The sequence below is a fragment of the Bombus impatiens genome, unplaced genomic scaffold, assembly GCF_000188095.3.
Source record: "Bombus impatiens unplaced genomic scaffold, BIMP_2.2 scf_0318, whole genome shotgun sequence".
Lineage (NCBI taxonomy): Eukaryota > Metazoa > Arthropoda > Insecta > Hymenoptera > Apidae > Bombus > Bombus impatiens.
Genome location: NT_176737.1, coordinates 829515 through 842894, shown reverse-complemented (window position 1 = coordinate 842894; position 13380 = coordinate 829515). Strand labels below are relative to the sequence as shown.

The 13380-nt window shown below is 42.6% G+C and overlaps 1 long non-coding RNA gene across 1 annotated transcript in view; it reads right to left on the bottom strand.

The window, feature by feature from the left end:
• The window catches only part of LOC105680710, a 121430-nt gene that overhangs the window by 50542 nt on the left and 57508 nt on the right, over positions 1–13380 (bottom strand). The gene's annotated exons all lie outside the window — the stretch shown is intronic.

Below are 13380 nucleotides of genomic sequence, written 5' to 3'. Positions count from 1 at the left end.
AGAGGGTAGGAGTGGGTCGGTGAAAAATACGCGGCAACGTGACATCTGCCACTCTTTCACTTGGCCGGCTTGGGCCGCGAATCGCGATCGCGGAAAGAGATTATTTTATGCAGGAAGCTCGGCCGAGCGTGGCCCGTGCATTATGCAGAATTCACGACGGCATTCTGGATTCGACGATGGTAGGACGACGACGGTAGAAAATTCCTGGCTGGTTTCGCGAGCGCGCTCTGTGCGTTCTGTTTCTTCTTTCTCTCTCTTTCTTCGTGTGCGTGTGCATGCCTCCTATGTGAGTGGAAGCGAGATCGCGCGTGCGCTCGCTACTGCTCCTGTGTACGTGTGTATAGATATAGATATAGATTAAAAAAGCCGGTGTGTATGTGTAGAGACGAATATTCGGGCGAGGCAAGCCGCGGTTCGGTGCGTGCGGATACGCGCTGGCGAGGCTCGTCGAAAAAGTCTGGCTGGACACGCATCAGTGGACGCGAAATCACGGGAAGAATGAACCGCAACGCGGCCCGCAGCGCGGCAAATGCGTTAAATCTCGAGCACCGAGCCGTTTGCGCGTTTCTTTCCTCATGAGAAAGTTACAATTCAACCCCCGAAAACTCGCCGGATCGTGTAAGCTTTAAACGGTCTTCCTTAATTATGGAGAACACGCCGATTCCCCGTTTACCAGTTTCTTTTGCGAGAACGCGCCACCGACACAGAAGAAGATCGAGCAATTCAAGCGGCACAAGCTCCCTCCGCTCTCATCGTTTCGTCCGAATAATCGCCATTTTTCTCCGACCGAACTTTTACGTTTGCAAATACCTCGTGGATTGTCCAGGTTTCGAATGCAAAGCGATCTTTCGTTTCTCGCGTTCTTCGTTTTTCCGCGATTGTTAGCCGTGCACGTCGGCCTCGCGACTCGATTATTGGATTCTCCGATTATCGACATCACCGATGAGGATTTATGGGATTCGATCAATATTCTTGGTATCTGCTCTCTTGTTCGTCAATTCCACTACGTTCATCGTGAATTCCGCGTACTTTTATGTAACGTATTTCTTTAACAATGCATTTCTGCTTTGACGATTTGTATACTAGAATGTGTTATCTCTGTTTAAGGAAACATACGTGACTTTTATTTCGTATATCTTCTCCATTTTTCTTCTCTCGTTGTACGAATCTACGTGTGCTATTAGTTTCTCATATTTTATCTTTATTCTTCTCGTATTTATATCCTTCTTCTTTATTCCATATATTCTCCTTTTATTCAAAATGAGTTATTAGATTGCATTCAATTAATTACCGTAGCTTATCTCTTTTTCCGTATGGGAGAACTTTCCTTTACACAAATCACGTCATAAACCTACGTGGTAGAGATAGAATAAATAAACGGACATTTTCGTTTTGGCGTTCATTGCTGAACTACGAGCAATTCAATCGATAATAAACGTCAGTCGTGGAAACCAAATTTATTTAAATATTGAGATTCGTGTTACACGATTGGGTATTCATTTTTTTATAAGAATTAACTTATCCACTGTAGTAGCATCCTGTACGTCTACTTGCACAACTTTTATGAAATCATCGTACTCATCTTTAAGATACCCGATGGTACGAAAAAATGAGGAATAAAACAAGAAATAAGTTTTCGTTATTGATAAATATTTGTAGACGAAACGAGATTACGATAAACTACGAAAAGAACAAAAGTAAAATGCGTCTTAAATTCGATTTTAGGAGTCTCGAAGGCTATCATGCCTAGTTTTACTTTTTGTCATATTTTATATTCCAAGATACGTGTACGAAACAACAGATCAACGATAAAATACCTAAAAAATAAAAGATGCGACAAGCATTCGATTGACATTAAACATAAGCAAGCATCCTAATACTTAGAACAGGTGATATACGTTATCTAGTCTTTATCGTTACACAATTCAGGAAATTTATTTAGCATTAGAGATCGTCATATATCCTGCAATAATCGACGAGCTGTCGTCTAGCCGAACCTTATCACGGAACAACGAAAACGAATGTCAAGCTCTACCAAAACAACGAACGCCATCAAACAACGAGAAGCCATCACTATTCGAAGAACCGAACGTTCTGACCATTCGACAGCGACGTTCTCGATAGCTCCTCCAACCGGAGAACAACGTTCGCAGCTTGCCGCGTGAAATATGAACGAGCACTTGACGACGGATTCGATTTACAAACGCGACAAAAGCTCTCTCTCTCTCTCTCTCTCTCTCTCTCTCTCTTCCTCCCTTTTTCTCTCTCTGGTTCTCATTTTTTTTTCACTCGCCATAACGAAGAGAGAGGAGGCTTCCTGCGATGTGGCGCGAGCGAATACTGCACGGCCCCTCCTCGCATGCAAAATTCACGATTCGATTCCGAATCCGGTCGTGAGTACGCGCGCCGATCGTCCGCCAATCGAAACAAATGGAAAGAATCTGTTTGACCGCGTCTGTTCCGCGTCGACAGGCGGCGATCGAAAGCTCTGACAGAAATTAGGCAACAGATTCGGTCAAGAAAACGCATTAACGGCTTTTTCAATCATTTACGACAGCCTTGACGCAAACTCGTCGATATCAAATCGGAAATACATATATGCAAATATATAGAGATTATTAGAGAAGTATGGTAAAACTTTGAACTACAGATTTTGATGTATTCTAAGAGATGTCGTATAAACAGTATTTGGATTATATATATCTTTCTTGAAATGACTAAATTTCTTTTAAAAACAAAAACAAACAGGTACATAGACATCTTTTATATTTTACATTTCACGAACGTTTTATATCGAGCGCTTCTATAATGTTTATCTGCTGTCTTTTCATTTTCCAATAATTGACTGGTGAAATCTTTTTTCTCATTCATATCGTTTAATTATAAAAGCAAGACACTTAATTTGAAATTTTACTGCGTTACGAATTCTTATTGGGAAGTTAAATACTTATTCGAGCAAAAAGTTTGAAAAAACCAATGATATTCGAACATCGTTGGTCGCATTTAATCAAACGTGCTTTAATAATATCCACGTGGAGAAAGTTTTATGGTCATCTCGTAACAAATATTATTTAACGAATGTATAGAAACGCCAACTTCGTTTTTCCTGCTATTCTTTATATCTATAGAAACATGAAAAAAGAAAATACAACGATCTACCTATAATATCGTCCTCGATAATTAAAACGTTCTACTATCGTTTCAAAATATTCGAAAATTCAAGTTTTATTATCTTCTGCGTCGATTTTGGTTTTCTTCGTTCAATTTCAAACATTTAATCGCTATTTCGTAACATCCTATACATACATACATATACGTAACTTTACTTAAAGGAGAAAACACACCGGCAGCTACAAATATTCTAATATGCCCATCTCGAAAAATAAAAAAAAAGAAAAGGATTCTAGGCATTTCAACCGAGGAAGGCAGTATATTTCATATAAAATACAAGAAAAGAGATCCAACTATGGTGTGTCGCGCAAGATACGAGAAGAGTATAAAAGTCAAGTATCAGATCTCGTAGTTGTATTTTCTAAATATCAAGAAAATGCAAATCTTAACACGAGTACAAGAATAACTATCCTCGAATTCCAGGCAAAGTGTTTTCCGATTTATCGATCAGTGTCATAAATCTCCTCGTCATCGGTAGGTACTCTCGAACGCGCACTACGTCTTCTTAATGGCCGTCGATATTTGTGCGTTCCGATACGAACCGCTACACTATAATTACTATACATAGCACCTGTTATTATAGTTCCAGGAGGAAAGCGCGTAGCGTAGACCCTAACGGTGTACGCTGTATGGGGTGTTTAACGGGAGTCTCGCGTGGCAGCCACGTGCCAAATGGTCCAATTTGATGGACGACAGTTGCGTTCTCCAATTAAAAATTATAACAGTTTTTTCCCTCATTTCGTTTCTCCTCTCGCCGCGGATAACGCAATTAGGAGCGCACCTTCGAGTGTGTGCCAAGAGGGCGGACCGTTCTCTTCGCATCCGCCGCGGCCTGATGCTTTTGATGTGTACGCTCGGAAGGGTTTTCGGGAAACAGTTTTTTTCCTCTTCTTCTTTCATTCCTTCCCTTGCGCCCGCCTTTCTTTCTACCTGGTTCGCTCTGCTCCAGGGTGGCGAGGCTTTCTTTTTTAACGCGGCAGGCGGCAAGCGCACCGATGAAAACTGTCAGTCACAAATGGGAGCCTAGCGAAACCGCATTGGCAGAAGTCGGGTTTTTTAATTGGCGAGACCTACGCTCGCGTGGCAGAGGAAGCGCGTAAGTAAACGTCGAAAGCGGCGTACAGCTTCCGCCTCGTGACGGCGGACCGCGAGTTCTCCTTGTACTTTTAATCTTTTCCGCGTTGAATAAAACAGGCTGAAAAACGTTCCTCCAACCTAGTTTCCTGTAATTTGAGTCTAATAAGTAAGGTCTCCGCCGTATTCAGAAAGGAGAAACCAGCTTTCTAAGCTCTGTTAACCGCTTCGAAGAATCAGCGCGGAAATGTATTTCAGCCTACACCCCCTTCGTGTTTCTCTCCTACCCTTTGAGCGTTAGCGTTCCGTTAATCGCGCCATAGGAAAACGAGGACGTCGATCTATCGATGACTTAACAAAATTTTCAATTCTCAAAAACGAAACGCGTTTGACTTTAACGAACGTAAGACGTCGAATATTGAGACAAAATGGAAATCTCGTTAAGCTCGAGTCTTTCCATAGCCGTGTATTTCTTTGCCTGCGATCGTCTGCGACGGATGATCTAATTGTCGTTTTCTCGCAAATTGTCCAGTCCTTTTTTCCCTTCCATGCGAAGTCGATGTTCATGGATGTAAACGAAAACTCGATTTGCAATGTCCTCCAGTCTCATAAAGATGGGATTCCGCGAGTTTGATGGGATCTCCGGCTTCACCGCCCCTCCCTTTTGCCTTGTCCTCTTTTGTCCGACGCTCTCTATCGTAATTACTGAAAATTGCATTGGCGTTGAATTATATCGAAAAAGAGAGAATTCAGGGCTAATCGAGTTATACGATGAAAACCACTGGTGGTCAGCTAGCTTTACCGCCGGGGTTTGCATTCTGCGTCCCGAAGCCAGCCTGGGCCATGAAAGGGTTGAAATAAATCGCGATGCTGCGTTCGAGTTAACTTCTTGCGCGACTGATTACTTTGTCCCTTGTAATCGTCTAGATGTCTACCTTCTTACGTACGGAGGAATATTCGAAAGAAAAATTGAAATTCGCATCGTTAGTCATGTGTCTGATATCTTCTGTCTTTCGTTAATACAAAGGTTAATCACTAAATTGTTGATGTGTTTATGAAAATGTATATTCTTACACGAATAATTAAAATACAGAGTCTAGACTCTATCGGTTAGATATTTTAACGATTACTGTGTTTTAGATATTCAACGTAACTTTCTGTATTATATCGTGAATTCTTTGCTTATCTATTTTCCCACGAACAGGTAAACAGGTCCTTAGCGCAGTCTCCTTCGCTTTGCCAAGTACCAAAACATTGAAAAAGCAAGAAATTGCTATTACGAAGAATACATCGGATACGATCTACTAAAACACGCTTCGACATCTGTGAAAGAATATCTCTGCTGTCGATACAGGGAAATAAACAGGTAAATATGTTTACGGTGAGGAGAACACAACGCATGGTTAGCGTGGCTGCGTGGCGGGTGTTTGGAAACGAACAGTAACAACACGACGATTTCTCGATTGGCATCGTCAACGCCTGACACTGGACAGAGGAGCGTGTCACGAGAACCGGAAGTTAGCTTCCAACTACTAAACCTCGGTGCAAAAGTTTATGAGTTGTACACAGGATGGGCTTGAGTGGGTGGCGGTCGGAAGGGCGGCAAAAGGGGGTATGGGCAATGTGGGGGTTCACGGGGGTGAGCAGTGGGGGATTCGAGCTGATGGGTCGGCAGAGAAGCGAGGAACGCGAGAGAAAGGGCAACAGCAGCACCAGCAACAGCACCGGCAGCAGCAGCAGCAGCACCGGCAGCGGCAGTAGTAGCAGCTACAGCAGCAACATTCGAGGAGGAAGATAGACGCATACGAGCTTTGATGTACGAGCTTGCGCCGCGAAAAGAGAGGACACGAGAGAGAGAGAGAGAGAGAGAGCGAGGAGGCAAGAAAGAGAGACAAAATTTTCGCCGGCAAGGGGATGAAATACGATTTTATTTGCCGCCGGAGCTCCCAGGCTATCCTCGATGGGGTTGGCAGTCCAATTGTCCAGTCGACTACTGTCCAGTACTGTACGTCCAGGATAATGAATAAACTTACGTCTTTTTAGAGAGATAGGGACGGAGATGCGGAGAAACAGAGACAAAAAAAGAAAGGGTGGGGACCGGCAATTTTATACCAGGCAGAAGAACATAATTATTATTTTTATCACGTCGCTATTTTTGTGCAATTGTATATATATATATGTATGTATTTTTTTTTGTTTTACCTTGTTGCGTTTGCTTTTTATTTTTATTTTTTTTTTATAGATGATAACCGGACGCGAGCGTGTCACAATATTCGCGAGCACGTAATGCGTTATAAATTTTACATTTGTCGCTGCCACAGGTTTCTAGGGGAAGCGCTTTTTGCAAGCCTGTGGAGCACGCGGCTGTGCCACCGCAATATATGATATGGAAGTATGTAAAACAAAATTCTGAAGAATAACACAGAGCAGGAATGCTGCAGAGAGATAAGTGAATCTCTGAAAATATTGAAACACCGATACGAGAGCGCGCGTTGGTAATAATTTTTCGGAATTTGTGTATCTTTTCCCCCCTATAGGAATATTCCTATGTTAGTCGACTCGACTAATTGCAAATATTTTTTGTTTTTTTTCATATTGACGTTGCCGTTACGCAAAAAACACTCGTATCGATACCTTCTCAAGATACAACACATCTTCCGACTTTACGAATCGTTTCATTTCCATAAATTCTTTTTAAATCGAACGATCCCTTTAAACATTAAAATGAAAGAAATCCTTTGCGTGAGATTCGCATCTCAAATTTTAGGAAGACGACTTTGACATTTTTATGTTTCAGCATCAACGAGCTCCGTTTAATGGAATTTTACGCGACATTTTAATTAATTGCGTGTCTCGTGTAACAACGTTCCATTCCGGGCTGGAACAATGCCGATGGAAAAAGCGTTTCTTCGCCGGCGAATTTCGAGGAGTTTTCCCGGAAGGACTGACATCGATTGGCTTTCATCCGACGATTCCAATCATTTTCCTCTGAAAATCCGAAGCTCGCGAGAAAGAGCGCCGGTCTGTGAGCAGGGGTCTGGTCCATTTCCGGTGGGGCCGGTTGTTTACGGTCACACGTCTCGCGCTCAACCGCGCGATATTACTCGAAGGCGCATCAGTCGCTTTACGTGGAAATTCGCATTAACCTTCGAGGGGGATCTTTGTCGAAATAAAAGTGCAACGTGAAAAAGAAAGACGAAAAAAGGCGTCGGTTAGTGGGAGAGAGAAAGAGAGAGAGCGAGAGAGAGAGAGAAAGAAGAAAGAAGTACGGATACATATATGGAAAGGTAATGTTCCCTCTCCAGGGCGCATGCACCAGTCTTCATTCTCTCTATCTCTCGTCGAGCCTCCCTTTTTCTCTGTCGCTCGCACGTAAGCGTCAGTGAGATTTATCTGGCGATGCGAGATCGCGAAACGCGAGGGTTGCATGCGTGCAGGTGCATGTGGAATGTATATGCACCGTGGTAACCGGTCACGTGTGTGAGTGCGTGCATGTGTGGAGAGGGAAACAGAGAGAGGGTGGCTGTGTGTCCGGCGAGCATCGAAGAGGGACGGAGAAAGGATAGGGTCGGATAGGCCGTTAGTGGAACGACGTTGCGAAAGAGAAGAGCGATCAGGGTGCGAGCGGGACAGCTTCCAGTCCGTTTCTCTCGAACGCGGAAGGGTGAGTCGGATGAGGAACGAGAAGGACCAGAGGTGGACCAGCTCGGCGGAGGTGGAGAAGGACGATAACGGAGAGGAGAAACAGGAGGATATGGGAATAGAATGAGATATGCGGATAGAGAGAGGCCCGAACGAACGAACGAACGAACGAACGAACGAATACCGGCACCGGCAGCAAAAGAGAAAGACCGTTGGATAGAAAGAGGAGATGCAGAGAGAGTGCAGGAAAATCGGGGGAAAGAAAGAGGTGGACGAAACACGAGAGGGACAGAGGTAGAAGGTTGATTCGGAGCGGAGTCGAAGCGAGATGGAACGCGGTGCAAAGGAGATGGAAATGTGCAGGCGGCAGTGCGTCGAACGAGGAGAGGCAGGAGCTGACCAAAAAAAAAGGAAAAAGGACGGACGCTTCAATTCATTGATCGCCCGGCACGGTCCGAGCGGCGACGCGCGGGGTAAAATAAAAAACGCGGCTAGGCTAGCAGCAGCCTGTGGAGGAGGGGGCTACTGCCAGTGGCACAGGTGGAGGTGGAGGACAAGCCGAAGGGCGTTGCGAAAAATCTCCGCGCAAAAAGTGCGCACGCCACCCTCCGTCCCCTCGTCCTCGCATTCCAGGAGCATGGTTGCTGGAGGATGGAATCTGACCAAGGGGGAGAGGCTGGGCGACGGCGGCACTGCCGACTAAGCCGAGGTGGCGGGAGGTGAGGCGAGGTGGAAAAAAGGCGAAGAATTTACGTACGACAGAAAATCAGCAAACTCGATCTAACGCGTACTCTCTTTTTCTACACCTCTGCGCTTGCGTCTCACCGTTCGTGAAGCGGACCGATCTTGTGTTTTCTCCTTTTTTTCGCAATTTCAGAGCTGTCAGCTAATACGCGCACGTACCTATGAACTACGAACTGAAAATCTTTTTTGATCTCGATAATCGAAATGCCAAATAGGCATTATCACCGCGGTTCCGTTTCCGTTCTTTTTGTCTACCTTCTTCCACGTTCTTTTCCACGTCGATTTTCCTCCGCCAACCCTCTTTTCACCTTCCCTTTCTTTCGTTGTTCCGAGCTCCTTCTCCACTACTCGCGTGCACGGTTGCTTCTTCCGTTAATAGCTTTCCACCGACCAACGATAATCACGGTCGCGCGATAGCAAATAACGTTTAAACGCGCATTGACACTCGATGCAAAATATTTTAACGATGATAAACGCGACACCGATAAACGCGTACAGCTGCATGCTCTAACGATGAGAATTATAAGCGGAAAAATTCGGCCAAGTGTCGACGCTGCTTATTTAAAAATAATCAGTTGATTAATTTGTCGTGTGACAGGAGCATAACCATAAACCACGATCTCCTATATCGAGATTATTTCGTCGAATCTTTCCTTCCTATATTTTCTATCCGATGCAAGCCTAAAATTTAAATTCATAAAATCCACGGTAATGTGATTGGAAATATTACTTTACATCTATCAACCAATTTTCTATGATTTCAAAATTATTTCACTGTCTTTATTGGTTTTAGTCCTTAATATCTGAAGTTCTGACTATCCCAAACCAAACAGTTTCAGAGAATAAAACAATTTCTTCGCGGGAAGAATAAAAGTACAACGCAAAGAAATACTTATGGTAGTTCGTCACGTTTATGAAAAATGCCTATCAAAATCGCCTATTCGCCGCGAGCGGAAGCGATTGAAAACATCGCTCGTTAAACGTGATTTTCTTTGATCGAAGGGGTAAGCAGATGATCGCTGGTCACATCTGTCCCTCCTACGACCGAATTGAGATTCGAAGGGTACCTGGAAGGTGGAAACGAATGTCTTGGAGGAAGCCAAAGAACGCACAATATCCTATTTTCTGTTCCACTTGAGCGGCTGCTCGCGGACTAACCCGCCGGTTAGGAACATCTGTATTTTGGAAAAGGCCTTTTTGCATTTCGGAGACAGATGCAAATGAAAGGGTTCTTCCCGGATAGACGAATGCAAAGGAATCGCGGCTTTGCTCTGCTGGGCCCTTTTGCGAATCCTTTTCATCGACAGCAGCTCACATTCTCCTCTCGATGTGTATGATGCATCTGTCTCGCAAACAATATCCTGCGATTTCGCTCTCAAATTCACTCGTGATTCGCTGCGGTCATTGTGCTCTCGATCCTCTCTGTTTCTCTCTCCCTGCCACTCTCGGAATTCTGTCTTGCAACAAGGAGTAACCCCTTCGCTACCCCTTGTGCAATTCTTTCGGCTCATGAAAACCGCCGGCGAATGACTCGAGCAAAAATGTTTCGCGGAAGATCGTCGCAGTCGAAATCCTTCAGGATGGAAACGTTTCGAAGGTACTTGGATATTAACGTGTGCAAGGATTAAAAGCTTCCAGAAGGGGAGTACTATAAATGTTTCGCTTATGTAAATTATTCGACTTGTCTTGTGGATCTATTAGTTTACTCGTATTGTGTCGCGTATACGATACTCGTAAAGTGTCTGTTTTTGATTTGATTCGATTAAAAGCTTGCGAAACGGTAGTCAGAAATGACTATTGACTATTAATGGTTCAATCTCTTGAAGTTTATAAGACAAAGTCTTAGAACGATGTGAGTAAATCGCGTTCCGAATTTTCAGTAATACTTCTTATAATACTAACCTCGTTTGATTTGATAAGTGTAATGATTTTTAGTTGTCACATAAGAAATCTCTGCAGTAGAAGTCGTGTTATATTTCAGATTTAAAAATAATTATGTGTCGTGGTTTGATAAGAAAACGATTGTACAAGAGTGTTGTCAAAAATCCTGATATTTAGCTCAAAGAATTAAATCATGGTCAAGACATTTACATCACGGAACTTTTACGAACCGTGGAAGAGTATGCGCGGTATAATGGACAAGAATAATTGACGCTTTGAAATTGAAGGGTGGGGTCAGGAAAAATACGAGTTGCGACATATTTATACAGACGTTCAAATATTCAGCAGACGCGGGAATGGAGGATGTTTACACTGTTTGTAAAGGAAATGAAATGTCATGTTGGCGGACGAGCGCAGTTATGCTCCAACTCACGGTAATTAATTATTTCTTTCAGGTAAACTTGATTATTCTAACATGTGCTTTCTTCGCGTCTAAAAATCTGCAGAGTTAAATCTTCTCCGTAAGCAGATAATTTCATAACAAACAACACATAAGAATATTAAATTTTCATTCTTCAATTTCTAACTATAATCCATAACATTCCAAGAGAATTGTTAAAGTATCGAAACTTAAAAATTATTAAACGTAAATTAACGAAACTATTCTGTAAAACTGATTAATTAACAGAACCAATTGCATATTTATGCAAATTGATATTTTTACGAAATTTAATAATATCTATCGTTGCACTACAATAGAACTAAGGAAATGGAATTTAAATAAAAATTTCTTTCATCCTCTATATATATTATAATTTTACTTTATTTTTAATTTCTAATCTTTTTTGTTTGTATTTTTACGTACTATATGCAATAATAATCGGGCACTGAAGGAAAAATACCAGAATGGACAAAATATATTTTTCTATTGTTCCATTTGACGCGAATTAATTTCGTGCAATTGAACAAGAACGATTTAATTGATCTCTTTAGAAGGGGAAGTACCACCGTGGACGTGTTATTTCTTTTCTCTCCGGACCTCATCTTTCAAGTGCAAACGCGATTCGCGTGCCCTGACAGATGCGAGGAGATTGGGAATGGTAGAGGTACTGTGAGCACCCTTAGTCAGGGGCGCGGAAACCATCAGGTAATAACAAGGATCCCAGTACGCTATTCTTTGGCTAGCACGTGAGTTTTACTTTGACTTATACAAATGTCTGCCTATTCAAGCGCAACCTTCCTTGTTGATTTCGTTATTGCTCTTCTTAATGTTTTAATGATTTCTCTTAACTTTTTAGCTTACTTATACGCACATTATATAAGATGGACCGAAAATCGTGGTTCAAACGTGGACAAACGTGGAAATTCTATGACTGAAAATAAGACGAAGTCCGAAAATAACAAAACTGAATTGGCGATTTTATTTTCGAGAAAATCGATCTTGTTTTACCATAATCCAAATCTGACATCGGTACACGTATACTCGAGAAATATTCCAGTTCAATTTTCTTCAAAACGATGCAGTTAGAAAGTAGCCAAATGCACGTATACTGAACTATACTACGAATTTCTATACATTACAGAATTAAGTAAGAAAACTTGTTCCTGAAATATATGTCTAAAAATGCGAGTATCACGGTAACGACGTAACTTTGGAATTTGTTAACATGCCTATCGGGCGAATGAAGGAATCCTTATTACGACGTACGGAATCTCAATGTCTTGGGTTTAATTTCCGTTGAAAACAGGGAGACAAAAGATGCGCGTACAGCGAGCGAGCCTTGAAAAAAAACTGGGAAAGACAGTGGCATCCGAGCTTTCATTAGCGTGTCTACTTGGGAGATTAGTACGCTTTACCGCGTGCCTCTGTCTTTGTCTTCTTTCCTCTTTCGCGTCTCTGTCGAGAAGAAAGGCATGCACTCAGCGGCCTGCAAGCTTTGAGGATGGACTCTCGGACTTTGCTTCGTCTCTATCGGACAGCCAGGGGAGACACTGGTGAAAAAAAAGAAGCCGGATCGAGGCTTACGCCGAGTTCCACTGGTACGCGATATTTTCGCAAGTCATCAGTCCACCGTTCAAGTTAAACTTTCCAGATGCTTATGAAAGTAGCTACGATCGCGAGTCGACGGATTATAATGGAAACCAGGTTGAACGAAGCTTTTGTTTGCGTCGTCCATCGGAGATTTCAATTCTTCTCTTTCAAGTTACACGTATTACGTAAGAACGTAGTCGTGGAAAGAAGTCAAATACCACCATAATAGGGGACCTAGTTATAAGTCATGGCAAAAGACTAAATGTCAATCAGCTTTGTCCGCTTCTTTTTAAAATAGATGAAAGACTATGATATTCTTGTTCAAAGTGAGCTACCAATAAAGATAAGTAAACTATTAATGCATTCTCTTATGGTACTCGGGTTACGTGGAAAAGTATATAAAACTTGCAAAGCAAACTTCTCGTTATACGTAAGAAGTATTTGAAGCATGAAACGATCCTTTAGTTAGATTCCATCTTTTTAGTTGCGTTTAGAAAAATGCGATCTTGCGCAAAACTCCTACTGTATCCAATTCTTTCGGAAGAAACCATACATGCATAACAGTGAAAATATTTGATTTACCCTTTACTATACCATTACACATATTCCCGATATCAGAAACCTACGTAAACAATTCTTACAACGATAAGAATAGATGGTCCAAATTCTAAACGGAGAAAAGATACTGTGGCTTCACCCCGAACGCCACCTCGGGTGTGAATTGGCGGTGCGGCTGCGGTCATACGCGCGATCGCCGATCGTAAATCTTCGTTCCACCGGGGACTCACCTTAGATGATCGGTGGTAGACAGAGGGGCCCCTACGTCACCGTGAGCT